This window comes from Drosophila subpulchrella, unplaced genomic scaffold (assembly GCF_014743375.2).
Source record: "Drosophila subpulchrella strain 33 F10 #4 breed RU33 unplaced genomic scaffold, RU_Dsub_v1.1 Primary Assembly Seq391, whole genome shotgun sequence".
Taxonomy (NCBI): Eukaryota; Metazoa; Arthropoda; class Insecta; order Diptera; family Drosophilidae; genus Drosophila; species Drosophila subpulchrella.
Genome location: NW_023665613.1, coordinates 280,001 through 305,725, shown reverse-complemented (window position 1 = coordinate 305,725; position 25,725 = coordinate 280,001). Strand labels below are relative to the sequence as shown.

At 35.9% G+C, this 25,725-nt stretch overlaps 3 non-coding genes and 1 pseudogene across 3 annotated transcripts in view; all 4 read right to left on the bottom strand.

Moving 5' to 3' along the window:
* Positions 1 to 321: 321 nt before the first annotated feature.
* LOC119562077 lies at positions 322 to 500 on the bottom strand. Its single transcript, XR_005221653.1, has one exon. It is a non-coding gene; the product is annotated as a 5.8S ribosomal RNA (ribosomal RNA).
* Positions 501 to 1,159: 659 nt separating this feature from the next.
* LOC119562028 lies at positions 1,160 to 3,155 on the bottom strand. The gene has a single exon (XR_005221619.1). It is a non-coding gene; the product is annotated as a small subunit ribosomal RNA (ribosomal RNA).
* Positions 3,156 to 11,571: 8,416 nt separating this feature from the next.
* Positions 11,572 to 19,173, bottom strand: LOC119562067 (annotated as a pseudogene).
* A 2,786-nt stretch (positions 19,174 to 21,959) lies between these two features.
* LOC119562053 overlaps positions 21,960 to 25,725 on the bottom strand; it is a 3,968-nt gene continuing 202 nt past the window's right edge. Inside the window, exon 1 of the ribosomal RNA XR_005221642.1 lies at positions 21,960 to 25,725. This exon is cut by the window's right edge and continues 202 nt beyond it. This is a non-coding gene — a ribosomal RNA (large subunit ribosomal RNA).

Here is a 25,725-nt window from a genome sequence, read left to right as displayed (position 1 = left end):
TGTATGGCATTTGTTTGGTCTAACGAATCAACGAAGAATAATAATATTGTCAACGGCTTTCTATTTACTAATCTTTAATAAGAGACAATTCTAGATAAATTTTTTATGCTAGACATTTCTCAGTATTATTTGATTGAAAAGAAAATATTTCTCTTCGTTTTTCACATTCAAATTATTTACTAATGTGAGATAATGTTTTTCATATATTTGTTAATATTATGAATAATATAATAATTAAATTATTATTATCCAATAATATACCATATGCTTATAAAATTTCATTATAAAATTTATATAAACAACTTAATTAGCATAGTCTTACAACCCTCAACCATATGTAGTCCAAGCAGCACTATAAAATTAATTAAAGTACATAACAGCATGGACTGCGATATGCGTTCAAAATGTCGATGTTCATGTGTCCTGCAGTTCACACGATGACGCACAGTTTGCTGCGTTCTTCATCGACCCATGAGCCGAGTGATCCACCGCTTAGAGTTTTATATATTGGTTTGGTAATTTTGTCATATATGTTTTTATTGAAAGAAATTAAAAATACACCATTTTACTGGCATATATCAATTCCTTCAATAAATTGATTTTTATACCTAAAACGAATGCTGCGAAATGTCTTAGTTTCATATAACCAATAATATATCAAGTATTTTTTAAATGGCATTTACGGTATTAATACTTTTTTTTAGCGATATATATTGAAATTTATATAAAACATTAACCTGTAATAATCAGGTACAACATTGTACATTTTAGGTTGTTGCATTATCCAATGTATGCGCATAACTGAGATGAACAATACATATCGCAACGCGTGTATATTATGGTCCATATACACACAGTGTTTTATTAATTAATTGCATTTAATATACAATATAATAATAATATTAAATAAATTTAATAATTTCGATTTGCTTGTTCGAATTTGTTATTTGTTTGCTTTTGCTTATTTATTTATCTCTTATTTAATGCAATAATATATTTATTATTACAATTATTATTTCGATTTGCTTGTTCGAAATTTTATATTTGATCTATAAAAGATCATATTTTTGGCAATTTATATTTTATTTGTATTACTATAATATATTATATTATTATAATAAAAACAAATTTTTTTATTAACGGTAAGGATATTAAACAATAATGATCCTTCCGCAGGTTCACCTACGGAAACCTTGTTACGACTTTTACTTCCTCTAAATAATCAAGTTCGGTCAACTTTTGCGAAACAACCGTAACACACAAGGCGTCACAGTGATCACGTCCGGAGACCTCACTAAATAATTCAATCGGTAGTAGCGACGGGCGGTGTGTACAAAGGGCAGGGACGTAATCAATGCGAGTTAATGACTCACACTTACTGGGAATTCCAAGTTCATGTGAACAGTTTCAGTTCACAATCCCAAGCATGAAAGTGGTTCAGCGGTTTACCCGGACCTCTCGGTCTAGGAAATACACGTTGATACTTTCATTGTAGCGCGCGTGCAGCCCAGGACATCTAAGGGCATCACAGACCTGTTATTGCTCAATCTCATTATTGCTAGACGCAATTTGTCCATTTAAGAAGCTAGTGTCCTTATAATGGGACAAACCAACAGGTACGGCTCCACTTATATAAACACATTCAAACACAATAAACATTTTACTGCCACCATGAATGAAGGCTATATAAGCTTCAACACCATAATCCTGAAGATATCTATTTAATATATTTGAGTCTCGTTCGTTATCGGAATTAACCAGACAAATCACTCCACGAACTAAGAACGGCCATGCACCACCACCCATAGATTCGAGAAAGAGCTATCAATCTGTCTTACACACTTATGTTCGGACCTGGTAAGTTTTCCCGTGTTGAGTCAAATTAAGCCGCAGGCTCCACTCCTGGTGGTGCCCTTCCGTCAATTCCTTTAAGTTTCAGCTTTGCAACCATACTTCCCCCGGAGCCCAAAAGCTTTGGTTTCCCGGGAAGCGACTGAGAGAGCCATAAAAGTAGCTACACCCAATTGCTAGCTGGCATCGTTTATGGTTAGAACTAGGGCGGTATCTGATCGCCTTCGAACCTCTAACTTTCGTTCTTGATTAATGAAAACATCTTTGGCAAATGCTTTCGCTTAAGTTAGTCTTACGACGGTCCAAGAATTTCACCTCTCGCGTCGTAATACTAATGCCCCCAAACTGCTTCTATTAATCATTACCTCTTGATCTGAAAACCAATGAAAGCAGAACAGAGGTCTTATTTCATTATCCCATGCACAGAATATTCAGGCATTTGAAGCCTGCTTTAAGCACTCTAATTTGTTCAAAGTAATTGTACCGGCCCACAATAACACTCGTTTAAGAGCACTAATGCAGGTTTTTAAATAGGAGGAACATATGAAAAATACAAGTATCTAAGCACATGTAAGAACTCCACCGGTAATACGCTTACATACATAAAGGTATAGTACTAACCACAATTGTAAGTTGTACTACCCGTATGAAGCACAAGTTCAACTACGAACGTTTTAACCGCAACAACTTTAATATACGCTATTGGAGCTGGAATTACCGCGGCTGCTGGCACCAGACTTGCCCTCCAATTGGTCCTTGTTAAAGGATTTAAAGTGTACTCATTTCCAATTACAGGGCCTCGGATATGAGTCCTGTATTGTTATTTTTCGTCACTACCTCCCCGAGCTGGGAGTGGGTAATTACGCGCCTGCTGCCTTCCTTAGATGTGGTAGCCGTTTCTCAGGCTCCCTCTCCGGAATCGAACCCTGATTCCCCGTTACCCGTTTGCAACCATGGTAGTCCTAGATACTACCATCAAAAGTTGATAGGGCAGACATTTGAAAGATCTGTCGTCGGTACAAGACCATACGATCTGCATGTTATCTAGAGTTCAACCAATATAACGATCTTGCGATCGCTTGGTTTAGCCTAATAAAAGCACATGTCCCATAAGGTTCATGTTTTTAATTGCATGTATTAGCTCTAGAATTACCACAGTTATCCAAGTAACTGTTAACGATCTAAGGAACCATAACTGATATAATGAGCCTTTTTGCGGTTTCACTTTTAATTCGTGTGTACTTAGACATGCATGGCTTAATCTTTGAGACAAGCATATAACTACTGGCAGGATCAACCAGAATAATGTTTTTATTCATATTTCATTCATATTTTTGAATAGAAATTAGCAATATAAATTTTATAGATTGTTTTCTATCGAATACGGCCATTTTTATATAGCATTTCGTATTACGTTTGTTGTTTTTCACAATATATACTTGTTCCGCCACTAATAATAACAAGTTTTTTAATTATTGATGTTAAAAACACAATATTTTTTTTTCGTAATACGTAATAATTTTCTTTATATTTGCATATTTCATTCTAAAATATCTTTTTTTGTTCGAATACGTCATTATTGTATCCACACATGTACAATTTTTGTTTAACCAATATAAAATATTGAATTAAATCATTTGTATTTTTGATGAAAATTTAAAATTTATCTGTATATATTCATATAAGACCTCTTTGGTAATATATAATATAAAACCGAGCGCATATATGATATGTACGTTAGAAAAAATAATATATATATATATTATTTTTCTTTTAATATAGGGACACCTCTTTTAATTTATCCCCGCAGGGAATTATCACATAACTCAGTATGTGATAATGGCAGACCAATATACATATATATCAAGATTATCAATACAAAATATATATCATTATTAGCCTGCCTCAATTGTAATTATTTATTTTGGATTAACGATAAAGTTCGGAAACAATTTGTTATTCTATGTATAATAGAAACCTTGGCCTTTGTTTCAACATTATTATCTTTGGGCTTAAAATATTAACCGTGGAGCCAAGTCTCATATTCATAAATGAATAAAGAAACAAATTTGACGGATTAATATCTTCTCTACCGACAGACAGTATTTTGTCACGTCAATAGTAGATGGCCGGCCCATTGACCATCCTATAGTAGTTTTTGGACCCAATATCTTTAATTTCGGGTATTTTCAATTGTCTTTGCCAATCAACGTTTGGTACTCTCTCATATAATAAGAGAATACACATATAATTCCATTATATGGATATATCTTCATTATTTTATTTGCTACATCACCCTATAATAGTTTTTTGAACCCGTCAACTTCAATTCGGGTATTTTCAATTGTCTTTGCCAACCATTTATATGGTATTCTCTATTATAATAAGAGAATACTAGTGTATATCCATTATATGGATATATCATCTTCATATTATTTGCTACACCACCCTATAGTAGTTTTTGAACCCATCATCTGCAATTCGGGTATTTTCAATTGTCTTTGCCAACCAACTATACGGTATTCTCTCTTATAATAAGAGAATACAAGTATATTTTCATTATATGGATATAATGCCATTTATTTTTCAATATCCATATAATTCATTTAGTTTTGTATGTACAAAACAAGTTTCTTTATAGTATTGACAAAAATCATATGTTTTACGCATAACATAAGTTTTGACCAATACGAGGAGGGGCCCGCCAACGACCACCTCCCTATAGTAGTTTTTTACCCCACGCACTACTGCGTGCCTGTTTACAGTACTAGTGCCAGCTATCACTAGGTTTATATATCATGTTTCAGTGATATATGGGTAAATTCTACCATTTATTCTCTATGTATATGGCATTTCTATGCCATATTTATACAATCCATTCATATCTTAATGTATATTTATTATATTATACATTATTATGCCTTATAGGTATTATACCTATAAGCCATATCCATACGATTCATTCACTAGTGCCGCCCCTCACTAGGTTTATAATTGTTATATCATTGATATACAATTTATTTCTATATATATGGCATTTATATGCCATATCCATACAATGCATTCACATTTTCAATGTATATTTACTTGTTATACATTATTATGCCTTATAGGTATTATACCTATAAGCCATATCCATACGATTCACTTATATAAATATATGTATATTTTTCTATACATAATTTTTTTTTACTTTTGTATGGTTTTCTATGCATATCCATAGTTTATATGGATATGCTTGGCGTTTCTATATAGTATTGACAAATTCATATGCATAACATAAGTTTTGACCAATACGAGGAGGGGCCCGCCAACGACCACCTCCCTATAGTAGTTTTTTACCCCACGCACTATTGCGTGCCTGTTTACAGTACTAGTGCCAGCTATCACTAGGTTTATATATCGTGTTTCAGTGATATATGGGTAAATTCTACCATTTATTCTTATGTATATGGCATTTCTATGCCATATTTATACAATCCATTCATATCTTAATGTATATTTATTATATTATACATTATTATGCCTTATAGGTATTATACCTATAAGCCATATCCATACGATTCATTCACTAGTGCCGCCCCTCACTAGGTTTATAATTGTTATATCATTGATATACAATTTATTTCTATATATATGGCATTTATATGCCATATCCATACAATGCATTCACATTTCAATGTATATTTACTTGTTATACATTATTATGCCTTATAGGTATTATACCTATAAGCCATATCCATACGATTCACTTATATAAATATATGTATATTTTTCTATACATAATTTTTTTTTATTTTTGTATGGATTTCTATGCATATCCATAGTTTATATGGATATGCTTGGCGTTCTATATAGTATTGACAAATTCATATGCATAACATAAGTTTTGACCAATACGAGGAGGGGCCCGCCAACGACCACCTCCCTATAGTAGTTTTTTACCCCACGCACTATTGCGTGCCTGTTTACAGTACTAGTGCCAGCTATCACTAGGTTTATATATCGTGTTTCAGTGATATATGGGTAAATTCTACCATTTATTCTTATGTATATGGCATTTCTATGCCATATTTATACAATCCATTCATATCTTAATGTATATTTATTATATTATACATTATTATGCCTTATAGGTATTATACCTATAAGCCATATCCATACGATTCATTCACTAGTGCCGCCCCCTCACTAGGTTTATAATTGTTATATCATTGATATACAATTTATTTCTATATATATGGCATTTATATGCCATATCCATACAATGCATTCACATTTCAATGTATATTTACTTGTTATACATTATTATGCCTTATAGGTATTATACCTATAAGCCATATCCATACGATTCACTTATATAAATATATGTATATTTTTCTATACATAATTTTTTTTACTTTGTATGGTTTTCTATGCATATCCATAGTTTATATGGATATGCTTGGCGTTCTATATAGTATTGACAAATTCATATGCATAACATAAGTTTGACCATACGAGGAGGGGCCCGCCAACGACCACCTCCCTATAGTAGTTTTTTACCCCACGCACTATTGCGTGCCTGTTTTACAGTACTAGTGCCAGCTATCACTAGGTTTATATATCGTGTTTCAGTGATATATGGGTAAATTCTACCATTTATTCTTATGTATATGGCATTTCTATGCCATATTTATACAATCCATTCATATCTTAATGTATATTTATTATATTATACATTATTATGCCTTATAGGTATTTATACCTATAAGCCATATCCATACGATTCATTCACTAGTGCCGCCCCTCACTAGGTTTATAATTGTTATATCATTGATATACAATTTATTTCTATATATATGGCATTTATATGCCATATCCATACAATGCATTCACATTTCAATGTATATTTTACTTGTTATACATTATTATGCCTTATAGGTATTATACCTATAAGCCATATCCATACGATTCACTTATATAAATATATGTATATTTTTCTATACATAATTTTTTTTTACTTTTGTATGGTTTTCTATGCATATCCATAGTTTATATGGATATGCTTGGCGTTCTATATAGTATTGACAAATTCATATGCATAACATAAGTTTTGACCAATACGAGGAGGGGCCCGCCAACGACCACCTCCCTATAGTAGTTTTTTACCCCACGCACTATTGCGTGCCTGTTTACAGTACTAGTGCCAGCTATCACTAGGTTTATATATCGTGTTTCAGTGATATATGGGTAAATTCTACCATTTATTCTTATGTATATGGCATTTCTATGCCATATTTATACAATCCATTCATATCTTAATGTATATTTATTATATTATACATTATTATGCCTTATAGGTATTATACCTATAAGCCATATCCATACGATTCATTCACTAGTGCCGCCCCTCACTAGGTTTATAATTGTTATATCATTGATATACAATTTATTTCTATATATATGGCATTTATATGCCATATCCATACAATGCATTCACATTTCAATGTATATTTACTTGTTATACATTATTATGCCTTATAGGTATTATACCTATAAGCCATATCCATACGATTTCACTTATATAAATATATGTATATTTTTCTATACATAATTTTTTTTTACTTTTGTATGGATTTCTATGCATATCCATAGTTTTATATGGATATGCTTGGCTTCTATATAGTATTGACAAATTCATATGCATAACATAAGTTTTGACCAATACGAGGAGGGGCCCGCCAACGACCACCTCCCTATAGTAGTTTTTTACCCCACGCACTATTGCGTGCCTGTTTACAGTACTAGTGCCAGCTATCACTAGGTTTATATATCGTGTTTCAGTGATATATGGGTAAATTCTACCATTTATTCTTATGTATATGGCATTTCTATGCCATATTTATACAATCCATTCATATCTTAATGTATATTTATTATATTATACATTATTATGCCTTATAGGTATTATACCTATAAGCCATATCCATACGATTCATTCACTAGTGCCGCCCCTCACTAGGTTTATAATTGTTATATCATTGATATACAATTTATTTCTATATATATGGCATTTATATGCCATATCCATACAATGCATTCACATTTCAATGTATATTTACTTGTTATACATTATTATGCCTTATAGGTATTATACCTATAAGCCATATCCATACGATTCACTTATATAAATATATGTATATTTTTCTATACATAATTTTTTTTTTACTTTTGTATGGATTTCTATGCATATCCATAGTTTATATGGATATGCTTGGCGTTCTATATAGTATTGACAAATTCATATGCATAACATAAGTTTTGACCAATACGAGGAGGGGCCCGCCAACGACCACCTCCCTATAGTAGTTTTTTACCCCACGCACTATTGCGTGCATGTTTACAGTACTAGTGCCAGCTATCATTAGGTTTATATATCGTGTTTCAGTGATATATGGGTAAATTCTACCATTTATTCTTATGTATGTATATGGCATTTCTATGCCATATTTATATAATTCATTCATATCTTAATTTATATTTATTATATTATACATTATTATGCCTTATAGGTATTATACCTATAAGCCATATCCATACGATTCATTCACTAGTGCCGCCCCTCACTAGGTTTATAATTGTTATATCATTGATATACAATTTATTTCTATATATATGGCATTTATATGCCATATCCATACAATGCATTCACATTTCAATGTATATTTACTTGTTATACATTATTATGCCTTATAGGTATTATACCTATAAGCCATATCCATACGATTCACTTATATAAATATATGTATATTTTTCTATACATAATTTTTTTTTACTTTTGTATGGTTTTCTATGCATATCCATAGTTTATATGGATATGCTTGGCGTTCTATATAGTATTGACAAATTCATATGCATAACATAAGTTTTGACCAATACGAGGAGGGGCCCGCCAACGACCACCTCCCTATAGTAGTTTTTTTACCCCACGCACTATTGCGTGCCTGTTTACAGTACTAGTGCCAGCTATCACTAGGTTTATATATCGTGTTTCAGTGATATATGGGTAAATTCTACCATTTATTCTTATGTATATGGCATTTCTATGCCATATTTATACAATCCATTCATATCTTAATGTATATTTATTATATTATACATTATTATGCCTTATAGGTATTATACCTATAAGCCATATCCATACGATTCATTCACTAGTGCCGCCCCTCACTAGGTTTATAATTGTTATATCATTGATATACAATTTATTTCTATATATATGGCATTTATATGCCATATCCATACAATGCATTCACATTTCAATGTATATTTACTTGTTATACATTATTATGCCTTATAGGTATTATACCTATAAGCCATATCCATACGATTCACTTATATAAATATATGTATATTTTTCTATACATAATTTTTTTTTTACTTTTGTATGGATTTCTATGCATATCCATAGTTTATATGGATATGCTTGGCGTTCTATATAGTATTGACAAATTCATATGCATAACATAAGTTTTGACCAATACGAGGAGGGGCCCGCCAACGACCACCTCCCTATAGTAGTTTTTTACCCCCACGCACTATTGCGTGCCTGTTTACAGTACTAGTGCCAGCTATCACTAGGTTTATATATCGTGTTTCAGTGATATATGGGTAAATTCTACCATTTATTCTTATGTATATGGCATTTCTATGCCATATTTATACAATCCATTCATATCTTAATGTATATTTATTATATTATACATTATTATGCCTTATAGGTTATTATACCTATAAGCCATATCCATACGATTCATTCACTAGTGCCGCCCCTCACTAGGTTTATAATTGTTATATCATTGATATACAATTTATTTCTATATATATGGCATTTATATGCCATATCCATACAATGCATTCACATTTCAATGTATATTTACTTGTTATACATTATTATGCCTTATAGGTATTATACCTATAAGCCATATCCATACGATTCACTTATATAAATATATGTATATTTTTCTATACATAATTTTTTTTTACTTTTGTATGGATTTCTATGCATATCCATAGTTTATATGGATATGCTTGGCGTTCTATATAGTATTGACAAATTCATATGCATAACATAAGTTTTGACCAATACGAGGAGGGGCCCGCCAACGACCACCTCCCTATAGTAGTTTTTTTACCCCACGCACTATTGCGTGCATGTTTACAGTACTAGTGCCAGCTATCATTAGGTTTATATATCGTGTTTCAGTGATATATGGGTAAATTCTACCATTTATTCTTATGTATGTATATGGCATTTCTATGCCATATTTATATAATTCATTCATATCTTAATTTATATTTATTATATTATACATTATTATGCCTTATAGGTATTATACCTATAAGCCATATCCATACGATTCATATACTAGTGCAGCCCCTCACTAGGTTTATATATCTCATTTTAATTATATATTGGTAAATTCTATTATTTATTCTTGTGTATATGGCACTTATATGCCGCCATATCTATAAAAATGCATTTATATTTCAATGTATATTTTCTATATTATACATTATTATGCCTTAAAAAGTTATTATACCTACCATAAGGCGATATCCATACGATTCATTTATATAAAAGATATATGTATAATTTTCTATACATAATTTTTTTTTTATGAATATATGGGTTTCCTAAGCATATCCATATAATACATTTAGTTTTATATGGATTAGATTGGTCTTCTTTATTGTATTGCCAAACTCATATTGATAAAATAAGTTTTGAACAATAAGAGGATCAGCCGCCAACCAACCAACCACTGCTACCATTGGAGGAACATATACTTACTTTTTATATGTCCTCTTACTTGAATGGTCCTCTCTTTACTTGAAAATTTCATTACCATAGGAATCTATTTATACATGGAATATGATTTCCACTACTTTTTCGCGTCACTAATAATTAATATGACGATACAGACTTGCTACCATAACATAAGTCTTGAACAATAATAGGAGCAGCCGCCAACCAACCACCAACCAACCAACCACTGCTACCATTGATAGTAATTTTATATGTCCTCTTTAGTTGAATTTCAATACCATAGGAATATTTATACATGGAATATGTTTTGCCACTACTTTTTCGCGTCACTAATAATATGACGATACAGTCTTGCTACCATAACATAAGTTTTGAACAATAAGAGGAGCAGACACACCAACCAACCAACCGCGCTGCTACCATTATATATACTTATATTTATATAAGTCCTCTTTACTTGAATGGCCTCTTTACTTGAATTTCAATACCATAGGAATATTTATTTATACATGGAATATGTTTTTGCCACTACTTTTTCGCGTCACTAATAATATGACGATATAGACTTGCTACCATAACATAAGTTTTGAACAATAAGAGGAGCAGACACCAACCAACCAACCGCTGCTACCATTGAATGAACCATATATACAAACTTTTATATATGTCCTCTTTACTTGAATTTTAATACCATAGGAATATTTATACATGGAATATGTTTGCCACTTTATCATCGCGTCACTAATAAGATGACGATACATTTTGTTTGTTCAATATTTACTTATATATTGATGTTTCCAATTTAGGTCTTTTATATTTCTTCTTCCCTACCTTACACACACAAACAAAGTGGCGTGCGATGCTGCAAGCAAGCATAATGATTATGCCCGCTTGCAACATCTTTATTATCGAATCATCAAGCAAAGGATAAGCTTCAGTGGATCGCAGTATGGCAGCTGCTCAACCACTTACAACACCTTGCCTGTTACAAAAGTCGTTTACAATTGATTCTAGGCTTTGTCATTGTATTAAATAATGCTTTTATATGTAACTAGCGCGGCATCAGGTGATCAAAGATCCTCCCAATTTACTATGTTACAAATTACATTGGCATCACATCCATTGTCGTTTATAAAGTAAATTATAAACTTTAAATGGTTTTAGAAGCCATACAATGCAAATTGCCCCTTATTTATCATTGCAGTCCAGCACGGATACGACCTTAGAGGCGTTCAGGCATAATCCAACGGACGTAGCGTCATACCACTGTTCGCTCGAACAAGTATTGTGCCATTGGTCCGTACCTGCGGTTCCTCTCGTACTACGCAGGAATGCTGTCGCAACAACGTTTTGTCATTAGTAGGGTAAAACTAACCTGTCTCACGACGGTCTAAACCCAGCTCACGTTCCCTTGCATGGGTGAACAATCCAACGCTTGGTGAATTTTGCTTCACAATGATAGGAAGAGCCGACATCGAAGGATCAAAAAGCGACGTCGCTATGAACGCTTGGCCGCCACAAGCCAGTTATCCCTATGGTAACTTTTCTGACACCTCTTGTTAAAAACTCTTTAAACCAAAAGGATCGATAGGCCGAGCTTTTTGCTGTCCCTGTGTGTACTGAACACCGAGATCAAGTCAGCATTTGCCCTTTTGCTCTATGTGTGGTTTCTGTCCGCACTGAGCTGGCCTTGGGACACCTCCGTTATTATTTGAGAGATGTACCGCCCCAGTCAAACTCCCTACCTGGCAATGTCCTTGAATTGGATCATACCTGAGTAATTGGAGTTATACCAAATTTTCAAATCAAAAATACATAAATGCACCGTTTTATTAAAGAATTTGTTTGCGATTATATAACAAACTCGTGATACTTTGATCAAGAAGCTTGCATCAAAACCCAATACCATAAGATATAATAAATATATCCGTATAATGGCTAGGAAATGATACACGTTCCATTTAATCAAGTAAGTAAGGAAACAATAAGAGTAGTGGTATTTCATTGGCGATACCAAACCGAAGTCTAATATCTCCCACTTATTCTACACCTCTTATGTCTCCTTACACTGCCAGATTAGAGTCAAGCTCAAAAGGGTCTTCTTTCCCCGCTAATTATTCCAAGCCCGTTCCCTTGGCTGTGGTTTCGCTAGATAGTAGATAGGGACAGTAGGAATCTCGTTAATCCATTCATGCGCGTCACTAATTAGATGACGAGGCATTTGGCTATTTTTTTTTTTTTTTTTTTTTTTTTTTTTTTTTTTTTTTTGATCGCTAAGGTATGGAAATCTTCAAAAGATACTAGGTCTGCCAACACCTTGTGTGGTCTCAGTTTGTCTAGTTATGTACGATTCATTGCTCTATCTGAACCTTCTTCACATTGAGGGTTCCACAACGCCTACGTACTAAAACCCATCCTTACATGCTGTTGTTGTGCGATGTTTGTGCCTAATTGATGGTGTGCCTAGGCCGCAGGCATATATATCTATATATATATATATATATTTGAACCAAGGGCATAAGCTACGTCCAGCCTCTTGAGTATCCACTATAATACATGAACTGTCTAAAACAGCCAAGACTACCTCTTATTACTTGTATAGATATGATATGGCTATCATATTTATTTAGAAGGCCCTTCGCAATCAACCGTTTTACGGATTGACCACTCCAGATCCCTCTCCAATTAATTGTGGCAGAGTGAAACTCTATGTCACCTGTCGCTACGAACTTGCGCCGCAATTCGCGTCTTATGTCCGGGGTATCGTATCTTTGGATTTTGCGCTGATGCGCATCGTCCAAAGAGTGTCCGTCATTTGTCACCTGAACGTCAATCACATCAATGTGATTTGGTCGGAGTACCACCAGGTCGGGTTTATTGAGGCCGGACTCGCCCTGCAGACTTGGCTCAACAATGACCACGCAGCCTCTCTCCTCAAGTCCCCGCTTGATTCGATTTACTACGCAGTTGTGTCTAGCTACCCGCCTCCCATGCGAGCGATAGCATTTTTGCATGATGTGGTTTGATGTTTCGGGAGCATCACATCCTGCACGACACTGTCGATCCAATTCGTGCCTTCCCCTCGTAGTACGAGACTTCGTGGGTAGGGCATTTATCCGCAGTTTAATTCCGTCTCTATATTCCTTTCTGTTAGCAAACGCGTGGGTTGACTTGACCCATCCGTGTTGTGGACCATAATGGCCCGCTTCACGGAGACCGTTGCCATCAACAGACACGAACAATCTACTTGCCCCAATACTCTTCTATTGCCGAACGTGTTATGCATTTCTCCTTGTTCCGCTAGCAACCTAACTCGGGCCCTTTGCATTTCTTCCTCGATGAAAGAGCTGGCCACTTCGGATTGCTCGAAGTGAGGCCATTTTATATTGCTCAATCGTCTTAGTCGAAGCATAGGAGCCATCCATCTTAGTGATGGAATCCCGAGTCCCCCACACTTTGGGGGGGCGTGAACAAATGCTTTGGCACATCCGGTGGTAAACCTAGCCATTTACGCACATAGAATCGTATCAATTTGTCGGATTTTGTAACACACCTATCGTCACACTCCCAAGGGTAAGCTTGTGGTAGAGTTGTGGGATAAGGACGGTTCGAAGGGCAAATATCTTCTGTTGTGGCTTAAGAGGAGCTTGTGACAACCTTTGTAGCTTTGGACCAATGTCCTCGGCTGGGTTGCACTTCACTCTCCCGTTTGCATTGAAAATGATACCTAAATACTTCACTCGTTAGTTCGCTTCAATGCCGGACACCCGTTCAAGCCTACTTGGAAGGTATGTGGATCTAACACAGTACACTTCTGTTTCGGCTGACCCTAATACCGATAGTGAAACACTTGTCAGCATTAAGGGTGAGTCCAACAGTAGCCAGATAGCTAACTGTTTGTCAAGCAGTTGTTGAAGCCCCATACGAGTTTCCGCAAAAAAAGGACCAAATCGTCTGCAAACGCGGCCGCGTTTGTCATGGCAGTTCCAACCTTGGTACCAATTTCTTTGGGAAAGCTCTAAGTAACCGGTCAATGACCAGATTAAATAGAATAGGAGACAAGGGTCACCCTGCTTCACTCCTCTAGCAGGGACGAATTCCTCTGAACTCCAACCTTCTCCGCAGAGACTAGTACCACCAACTCGTACGAACTTTGTACGTAGTCGACGAAGTCCTTCGGTGCGCCATAAGCTTTTAGGGTGTTATATATAGATGCATGTGACAAAGAGTCAAATGCCTGCTCACATCCAAATTGGCTATGTAGCAAGATCTATAGCTTTTATGACTACTCCTTAGGACTAAGTCGACTATCGTCGCATTATCGGCGCATCCGTCTGTTGGTAAGAAGCCCCGCTGACGCGGGTCCCATCCCAATCAACTGATGAGGTCAATCGGGTTGCCAATATTGCATTTAGCTGTCTTACCAAGACTGATGGCACCGATATTGGACGAAAGTCTTGCGGTCGCATTGCCGTCCCCGTCTTCGGAATGAAGATGGTTCTGGCTAGTCGGATAAAGCGAGGTAATTTACCGCACCATAGAATTAGGTTCATTATGCGAAGCATAACGCCTAACGGCACCTCCTTAGCAGATTTTGGAGTTATTCCGTCAGGCCCCGGAGAGCTAGATAATGCGACTCTTGATGTCCTAAGTTCGCGCTTTGTAATAGCGGACCATACCCTCTCAAGCGAGTGAACTGGAGTTGTCACTATGTTTTCGCAAGAGCTTGGGCTAGACTGAGTCATTACCTCTCTCCAATAGGGTTCCATATATTCTTGGTTTGGCATTACCGACTCATCAGTTTCCTCGAGTATTGACTTAATGCACCTTCCTTTATGCTTATCCAGTTTCGCTGGATGACAGCGTACTGCTGCCTTCTGCTTTCTCTTCTATTCCGAGGCCGCCGTCCGGCCTCGTCAGCGTGCGTCTTGCACCCTGTGTCGAGAAAAATTCCCTGAAGATAAGCGGATAAGCACGGAGAGTGGTTTCCTTCCCCTCGATCTGCGCCCATCAATGATAGTTTGCAGTTCTTGGGCTCTCCATTGGAAGGACAAACTACGGGGCTATACCGCGTAGCGCAACAAGATTCCACTGTTCGACTGTTCTAATGGTGTGATTGGAGACGTTTCAGACGTTGGTACTTGGGGGTTTTGCTCACTATTACTAGGCGGCGCCGTATGGTTAGATTGCAACTTCTGGACGAGAGCAGATGCCCCTTATCTGCTCGATTTTCTCCTTATAATCGTAATCTCTGTCTCAGCTTTTTAATTGCTTCGACGCTACGGTTCGTGAAAAATACCGCTAGTTGCTTATTTATGTGTCTTAAACCATTTGCCGTGAGCTCAACCTCCTTTCTCGCCATCATCATCTTCTCTTCCTCACACCATCTGCCTTGATATCAACACGTCGACGAATATCATCAAGTTCGTCTGGGTGTTGAGATCTCATGTGAACACCAAGTCCTCTTTTGCTTGTAAAGGACCGGTCACATAGTGTACATGGCACTCCGACGGAGTAGCTTCTGCACTTGGTTCATATTGGGCATCCCCTGGAAAAGATCCACAGGGGGTCGAGTCGTCACGAATTTTCCACTAGTATCCGAGGCCTGTTTCTATTACTTTCTGTAGTTCCAATATGTAAGATTTCCCATAGGGTAACCAGCCCTATGGGAAATATATTCGCCGCTCAAATTGGCTGTTAAACAGTAAAGCAAGCTGTTTTAACATTACGGGGACACCACGAGGAGGTTTTGAGTCGACTTGAATCTAGATATGACTTATGAATTACAGAATAATTTCCCCTCTGCACAACCGAACACATATGACTTTGATTACAGAATAATAATTCCCCTTCTGCTACCAACAGTTACAAGGAGTCATAGTTACTCCCGCCGTTGACCCGCGCTTACTTGAATTTCTTCACTTTGACATTCAGAGCACTGGGCAGAAATCACATTGTGTCAACACCCGCTAGGGCCATCACAATGCTTTGTTTTAATTAGACAGTCGGATTCCCCAAGTCCGTGCCAGTTCTGAATTGATTGTTAATTGATAATCGTTATAATTAATAAGAACTAATTGGTTTAACCCAATTAGTATTCTTAAAAATTTTAGCAAGAAAGTTCCACAATTGGCTACGTAACTAAACTATCCGGGGAACAAGTGACCAACATAAATGCCAGACACTCTATTTACCCAGAACGAGCACATAAACCATGTTATTGTTTCCCAATCAAGCCCGACTATCTCAATCTTCAGAGCCAATCCTTATCCCGAAGTTACGGATCTAATTTGCCGACTTCCCTTACCTACATTATTCTATCGACTAGAGACTCTTCACCTTGGAGACCAGCTGCGGATATTGGTACGGCCTGTTGAGAAGTTTGCGTGTCCCCACCATAAATTTTCAAGGTCCGAGGAGAAAATATCGACACAACAGTATATGTCATGCTCTTCTAGCCCATCTACCATATCTCTCTGCGAAAGACTTCCATGGTAGTACGGCTATAAAACAGAAAAGAAAACTCTTCCGATATCTCTCGACGGCTTCTTTATGGTCGTTCCTGTTGCCAGGATGAGCACGAGGCCCATATTTAATAACAAACGGATACTCAACAGGTTACGGAATTGGAACCGTATTCCCTTTCGTTCAAAATTATTCAAGTATATTAATTAGCTTGATTTATATAATATAATTATATTTGTATGGCATTTGTGTTTTACTTGAAAATTTTCGGCTTTCGCCTTGAACTTAGGACCGACTAACTCGTGATCAACCACTGTTCACACGAAACCCTTCTCCACTTCAGTCCTCCAAGGTCTCATTCGATTATTTGCTACTACCACCAAGATCTGTACCAATGGCAGCTCCATGCAGGCTTACGCCAAACACTTCTACGCATACCATTGTACCTTCCTACTCACTAAAGTTTCAAAATTTATATCACAAGTAATATAAATCATCTACTTTAGCGGTAATGTATAGGTATACAACTTAAGCGCCATCCATTTTAAGGGCTAGTTGCTTCGGCAGGTGAGTTGTTACACACTCCTTAGCGGATTTCGACTTCCATGATCACCGTCCTGCTGTTTTAAGCAACCAACGCCTTTCATGGTATCTGCATGAGTTGTTAATTTGGGCACCGTAACATTACGTTTGGTTCATCCCACAGCGCCAGTTCTGCTTACCAAAAGTGGCCCACTGGGCACATTATATCATAACCTTGAACTTCATATCAAGAAAGTTAAGGTTCTTACCCATTTAAAGTTTGAGAATAGGTTAAGATCGTTTCGACCCTAAGGCCTCTAATCATTCGCTTTACCAGATAAGATTATTTTATATAACATTAAAATGCACCAGCTATCCTGAGGGAAACTTCGGAAGGAACCAGCTACTAGATGGTTCGATTGGTCTTTCGCCCCTATACTCAATTCTGACAATCGATTTGCACGTCAGAACTGTTTCGGTCTTCCATCAGGGTTTCCCCTGACTTCAACCTGATCAAGTATAGTTCACCATCTTTCGGGTCACAGCATATATGCTCAAGGTACGTTCCAGTTAGAGGCATAAATAATATAAATATCATTATACATAACTATATAGAACGCCCCGGGATTGTGTTAATTAGCTATAAATAGTTAAAAAACTAATCCCATTATTAGTCAAGTTAATTACGCTATTAGGTTTATATCCCAATAACTTGCACATATGTTAGACTCCTTGGTCCGTGTTTCAAGACGGGTCCCGAAGGTATCCTGAATCTTTCGCATTGTTAATCATACAAGTGCATATAATAAACACAAAAATCAATGATAATTATGCCATTATATAATTCCGAAAAATTAACGCACTGTATTCATATAAATCTATCAGCACTTTATCAAATTAATAACATTTATTCTGTGTTAAAATGCAAGCAAATTAATTTGAATAAACTATAAGTTATATTTTATGATAAATTTTGTATGCTAATAGATTACAATGTCCTTATATGGAAAAAATGCACACTATTATCATAATATTGTTTAAATATTACAATTTTAATGATGAATTTTCCATAACGGATATTCAGGTTCATCGGGCTTAACCTCTAAGCAGTTTCACGTACTGTTTAAACTCTCTATTCAGAGTTCTTTTCAACTTTCCCTCACGGTACTTGTTTACTATCGGTCTCATGGTTATATTTAGTTTTAGATGGAGTTTACCACCCACTTAGTGCTGCACTATCAAGCAACACGACTCTTTGGAAACATCATCTAGTAATCATTAACGTTATACGGGCCTGGCACCCTCTATGGGTAAATGGCCTCATTTAAGAAGGACTTAAATCGTTAATTTCTCATACTAGAATATTGACGCTCCATACACTGCATCTCACATTTGCCATATAGACAAAGTGACTTAGTGCTGAACTGATTTCTTTTCGCTCGCCGCTACTAAGAAAATCCTGGTTAGTTTCTTTTCCTCATATATGTTTACGCATAACATAAGTTTTGACCAATACGAGGAGGGGCCCGCCAACGACCACCTCCCTATAGTAGTTTTTTACCCCACGCACTATTGCGTGCCTGTTTACAGTACTAGTGCCAGCTATCACTAGGTTTATATATCGTGTTTCAGTGATATATGGGTAAATTCTACCATTTATTCTTATGTATATGGCATTTCTATGCCATATTTATACAATCCATTCATATCTTAATGTATATTTATTATATTATACATTATTATGCCTTATAGGTATTATACCTATAAGCCATATCCATACGATTCATTCACTAGTGCCGCCCCTCACTAGGTTTATAATTGTTATATCATTGATATACAATTTATTTCTATATATATGGCATTTATATGCCATATCCATACAATGCATTCACATTTCAATGTATATTTACTTGTTATACATTATTATGCCTTATAGGTATTATACCTATAAGCCATATCCATACGATTCACTTATATAAATATATGTATATTTTTCTATACATAATTTTTTTTTACTTTTGTATGGATTTCTATGCATATCCATAGTTTATATGGATATGCTTGGCGTTCTATATAGTATTGACAAATTCATATGCATAACATAAGTTTTGACCAATACGAGGAGGGGCCCGCCAACGACCACCTCCCTATAGTAGTTTTTTACCCCACGCACTATTGCGTGCCTGTTTACAGTACTAGTGCCAGCTATCACTAGGTTTATATATCGTGTTTCAGTGATATATGGGTAAATTCTACCATTTATTCTTATGTATATGGCATTTCTATGCCATATTTATACAATCCATTCATATCTTAATGTATATTTATTATATTATACATTATTATGCCTTATAGGTATTATACCTATAAGCCATATCCATACGATTCATTCACTAGTGCCGCCCCTCACTAGGTTTATAATTGTTATATCATTGATATACAATTTATTTCTATATATATGGCATTTATATGCCATATCCATACAATGCATTCACATTTCAATGTATATTTACTTGTTATACATTATTATGCCTTATAGGTATTATACCTATAAGCCATATCCATACGATTCACTTATATAAATATATGTATATTTTTCTATACATAATTTTTTTTTACTTTTGTATGGATTTCTATGCATATCCATAGTTTATATGGATATGCTTGGCGTTCTATATAGTATTGACAAATTCATATGCATAACATAAGTTTTGACCAATACGAGGAGGGGCCCGCCAACGACCACCTCCCTATAGTAGTTTTTTACCCCACGCACTATTGCGTGCATGTTTACAGTACTAGTGCCAGCTATCATTAGGTTTATATATCGTGTTTCAGTGATATATGGGTAAATTCTACCATTTATTCTTATGTATGTATATGGCATTTCTATGCCATATTTATATAATTCATTCATATCTTAATTTATATTTATTATATTATACATTATTATGCCTTATAGGTATTATACCTATAAGCCATATCCATACGATTCATATACTAGTGCAGCCCCTCACTAGGTTTATATATCTCATTTTAATTATATATTGGTAAATTCTATTATTTATTCTTGTGTATATGGCACTTATATGCCGCCATATCTATAAAAATGCATTTATATTTCAATGTATATTTTCTATATTATACATTATTATGCCTTAAAAAGTTATTATACCTACCATAAGGCGATATCCATACGATTCATTTATATAAAAGATATATGTATAATTTTCTATACATAATTTTTTTTTATGAATATATGGGTTTCCTAAGCATATCCATATAATACATTTAGTTTTATATGGATTAGATTGGTCTTCTTTATTGTATTGCCAAACTCATATTGATAAAATAAGTTTTGAACAATAAGAGGATCAGCCGCCAACCAACCAACCACTGCTACCATTGGAGGAACATATACTTACTTTTTATATGTCCTCTTACTTGAATGGTCCTCTCTTTACTTGAAAATTTCATTACCATAGGAATCTATTTATACATGGAATATGATTTCCACTACTTTTTCGCGTCACTAATAATTAATATGACGATACAGACTTGCTACCATAACATAAGTCTTGAACAATAATAGGAGCAGCCGCCAACCAACCACCAACCAACCAACCACTGCTACCATTGATAGTAATTTTATATGTCCTCTTTAGTTGAATTTCAATACCATAGGAATATTTATACATGGAATATGTTTTGCCACTACTTTTTCGCGTCACTAATAATATGACGATACAGTCTTGCTACCATAACATAAGTTTTGAACAATAAGAGGAGCAGACACACCAACCAACCAACCGCGCTGCTACCATTATATATACTTATATTTATATAAGTCCTCTTTACTTGAATGGCCTCTTTACTTGAATTTCAATACCATAGGAATATTTATTTATACATGGAATATGTTTTGCCACTACTTTTTCGCGTCACTAATAATATGACGATATAGACTTGCTACCATAACATAAGTTTTGAACAATAAGAGGAGCAGACACCAACCAACCAACCGCTGCTACCATTGAATGAACCATATATACAAACTTTTATATATGTCCTCTTTACTTGAATTTTAATACCATAGGAATATTTATACATGGAATATGTTTGCCACTTTATCATCGCGTCACTAATAAGATGACGATACATTTTGTTTGTTCAATATTTACTTATATATTGATGTTTCCAATTTAGGTCTTTTATATTTCTTCTTCCCTACCTTACACACCACAAACAAAGTGGCGTGCGATGCTGCAAGCAAGCATAATGATTATGCCCGCTTGCAACATCTTTATTATCGAATCATCAAGCAAAGGATAAGCTTCAGTGGATCGCAGTATGGCAGCTGCTCAACCACTTACAACACCTTGCCTGTTACAAAAGTCGTTTACAATTGATTCTAGGCTTTGTCATTGTATTAAATAATGCTTTTATATGTAACTAGCGCGGCATCAGGTGATCAAAGATCCTCCCAATTTACTATGTTACAAATTACATTGGCATCACATCCATTGTCGTTTATAAAGTAAATTATAAACTTTAAATGGTTTAGAAGCCATACAATGCAAATTGCCCCTTATTTATCATTGCAGTCCAGCACGGATACGACCTTAGAGGCGTTCAGGCATAATCCAACGGACGTAGCGTCATACCACTGTTCGCTCGAACAAGTATTGTGCCATTGGTCCGTACCTGCGGTTCCTCTCGTACTACGCAGGAATGCTGTCGCAACAACGTTTTGTCATTAGTAGGGTAAAACTAACCTGTCTCACGACGGTCTAAACCCAGCTCACGTTCCCTTGCATGGGTGAACAATCCAACGCTTGGTGAATTTTGCTTCACAATGATAGGAAGAGCCGACATCGAAGGATCAAAAAGCGACGTCGCTATGAACGCTTGGCCGCCACAAGCCAGTTATCCCTATGGTAACTTTTCTGACACCTCTTGTTAAAAACTCTTTAAACCAAAAGGATCGATAGGCCGAGCTTTTGCTGTCCCTGTGTGTACTGAACACCGAGATCAAGTCAGCATTTGCCCTTTTGCTCTATGTGTGGTTTCTGTCCGCACTGAGCTGGCCTTGGGACACCTCCGTTATTATTTGAGAGATGTACCGCCCCAGTCAAACTCCCTACCTGGCAATGTCCTTGAATTGGATCATACCTGAGTAATTGGAGTTATACCAAATTTTCAAATCAAAAATACATAAATGCACCGTTTTATTAAAGAATTTGTTTGCGATTATATAACAAACTCGTGATACTTTGATCAAGAAGCTTGCATCAAAACCCAATACCATAAGATATAATAAATATATCCGTATAATGGCTAGGAAATGATACACGTTCCATTTAATCAAGTAAGTAAGGAAACAATAAGAGTAGTGGTATTTCATTGGCGATACCAAACCGAAGTCTAATATCTCCCACTTATTCTACACCTCTTATGTCTCCTTACACTGCCAGATTAGAGTCAAGCTCAAAAGGGTCTTCTTTCCCCGCTAATTATTCCAAGCCCGTTCCCTTGGCTGTGGTTTCGCTAGATAGTAGATAGGGACAGTAGGAATCTCGTTAATCCATTCATGCGCGTCACTAATTAGATGACGAGGCATTTGGCTACCTTAAGAGAGTCATAGTTACTCCCGCCGTTGACCCGCGCTTACTTGAATTTCTTCACTTTGACATTCAGAGCACTGGGCAGAAATCACATTGTGTCAACACCCGCTAGGGCCATCACAATGCTTTGTTTTAATTAGACAGTCGGATTCCCCAAGTCCGTGCCAGTTCTGAATTGATTGTTAATTGATAATCGTTATAATTAATAAGAACTAATTGGTTTAACCCAATTAGTATTCTTAAAAATTTTAGCAAGAAAGTTCCACAATTGGCTACGTAACTAAACTATCCGGGGAACAAGTGACCAACATAAATGCCAGACACTCTATTTACCCAGAACGAGCACATAAACCATGTTATTGTTTCCCAATCAAGCCCGACTATCTCAATCTTCAGAGCCAATCCTTATCCCGAAGTTACGGATCTAATTTGCCGACTTCCCTTACCTACATTATTCTATCGACTAGAGACTCTTCACCTTGGAGACCAGCTGCGGATATTGGTACGGCCTGTTGAGAAGTTTGCGTGTCCCCACCATAAATTTTCAAGGTCCGAGGAGAAAATATCGACACAACAGTATATGTCATGCTCTTCTAGCCCATCTACCATATCTCTCTGCGAAAGACTTCCATGGTAGTACGGCTATAAAACAGAAAAGAAAACTCTTCCGATATCTCTCGACGGCTTCTTTATGGTCGTTCCTGTTGCCAGGATGAGCACGAGGCCCATATTTAATAACAAACGGATACTCAACAGGTTACGGAATTGGAACCGTATTCCCTTTCGTTCAAAATTATTCAAGTATATTAATTAGCTTGATTTATATAATATAATTATATTTGTATGGCATTTGTGTTTTACTTGAAAATTTTCGGCTTTCGCCTTGAACTTAGGACCGACTAACTCGTGATCAACCACTGTTCACACGAAACCCTTCTCCACTTCAGTCCTCCAAGGTCTCATTCGATTATTTGCTACTACCACCAAGATCTGTACCAATGGCAGCTCCATGCAGGCTTACGCCAAACACTTCTACGCATACCATTGTACCTTCCTACTCACTAAAGTTTCAAAATTTATATCACAAGTAATATAAATCATCTACTTTAGCGGTAATGTATAGGTATACAACTTAAGCGCCATCCATTTTAAGGGCTAGTTGCTTCGGCAGGTTGAGTTGTTACACACTCCTTAGCGGATTTCGACTTCCATGATCACCGTCCTGCTGTTTAAGCAACCAACGCCTTTCATGGTATCTGCATGAGTTGTTAATTTGGGCACCGTAACATTACGTTTGGTTCATCCCACAGCGCCAGTTCTGCTTACCAAAAGTGGCCCACTGGGCACATTATATCATAACCTTGAACTTCATATCAAGAAAGTTAAGGTTCTTACCCATTTAAAGTTTGAGAATAGGTTAAGATCGTTTCGACCCTAAGGCCTCTAATCATTCGCTTTACCAGATAAGATTATTTTATATAACATTAAAATGCACCAGCTATCCTGAGGGAAACTTCGGAAGGAACCAGCTACTAGATGGTTCGATTGGTCTTTCGCCCCTATACTCAATTCTGACAATCGATTGCACGTCAGAACTGTTTCGGTCTTCCATCAGGGTTTCCCCTGACTTCAACCTGATCAAGTATAGTTCACCATCTTTCGGGTCACAGCATATATGCTCAAGGTACGTTCCAGTTAGAGGCATAAATAATATAAATATCATTATACATAACTATATAGAACGCCCCGGGATTGTGTTAATTAGCTATAAATAGTTAAAAAACTAATCCCATTATTAGTCAAGTTAATTACGCTATTAGGTTTATATCCCAATAACTTGCACATATGTTAGACTCCTTGGTCCGTGTTTTCAAGACGGGTCCCGAGGTATCCTGAATCTTTCGCATTGTTAATCATACAAGTGCATATAATAAACACAAAATCAATGATAATTATGCCATTATATAATTCCGAAAAATTAACGCACTGTATTCATATAAATCTATCAGCACTTTATCAAATTAATAACATTTATTCTGTGTTAAAATGCAAGCAAATTAATTTGAATAAACTATAAGTTATATTTATGATAAATTTTGTATGCTAATAGATTACAATGTCCTTATATGGAAAAAATGCACACTATTATCATAATATTGTTTAAATATTACAATTTTAATGATGAATTTTCCATAACGGATATTCAGGTTCATCGGGCTTAACCTCTAAGCAGTTTCACGTACTGTTTAACTCTCTATTCAGAGTTCTTTTCAACTTTCCCTCACGGTACTTGTTTACTATCGGTCTCATGGTTATATTTAGTTTTAGATGGAGTTTACCACCCACTTAGTGCTGCACTATCAAGCAACACGACTCTTTGGAAACATCATCTAGTAATCATTAACGTTATACGGGCCTGGCACCCTCTATGGGTAAATGGCCTCATTTAAG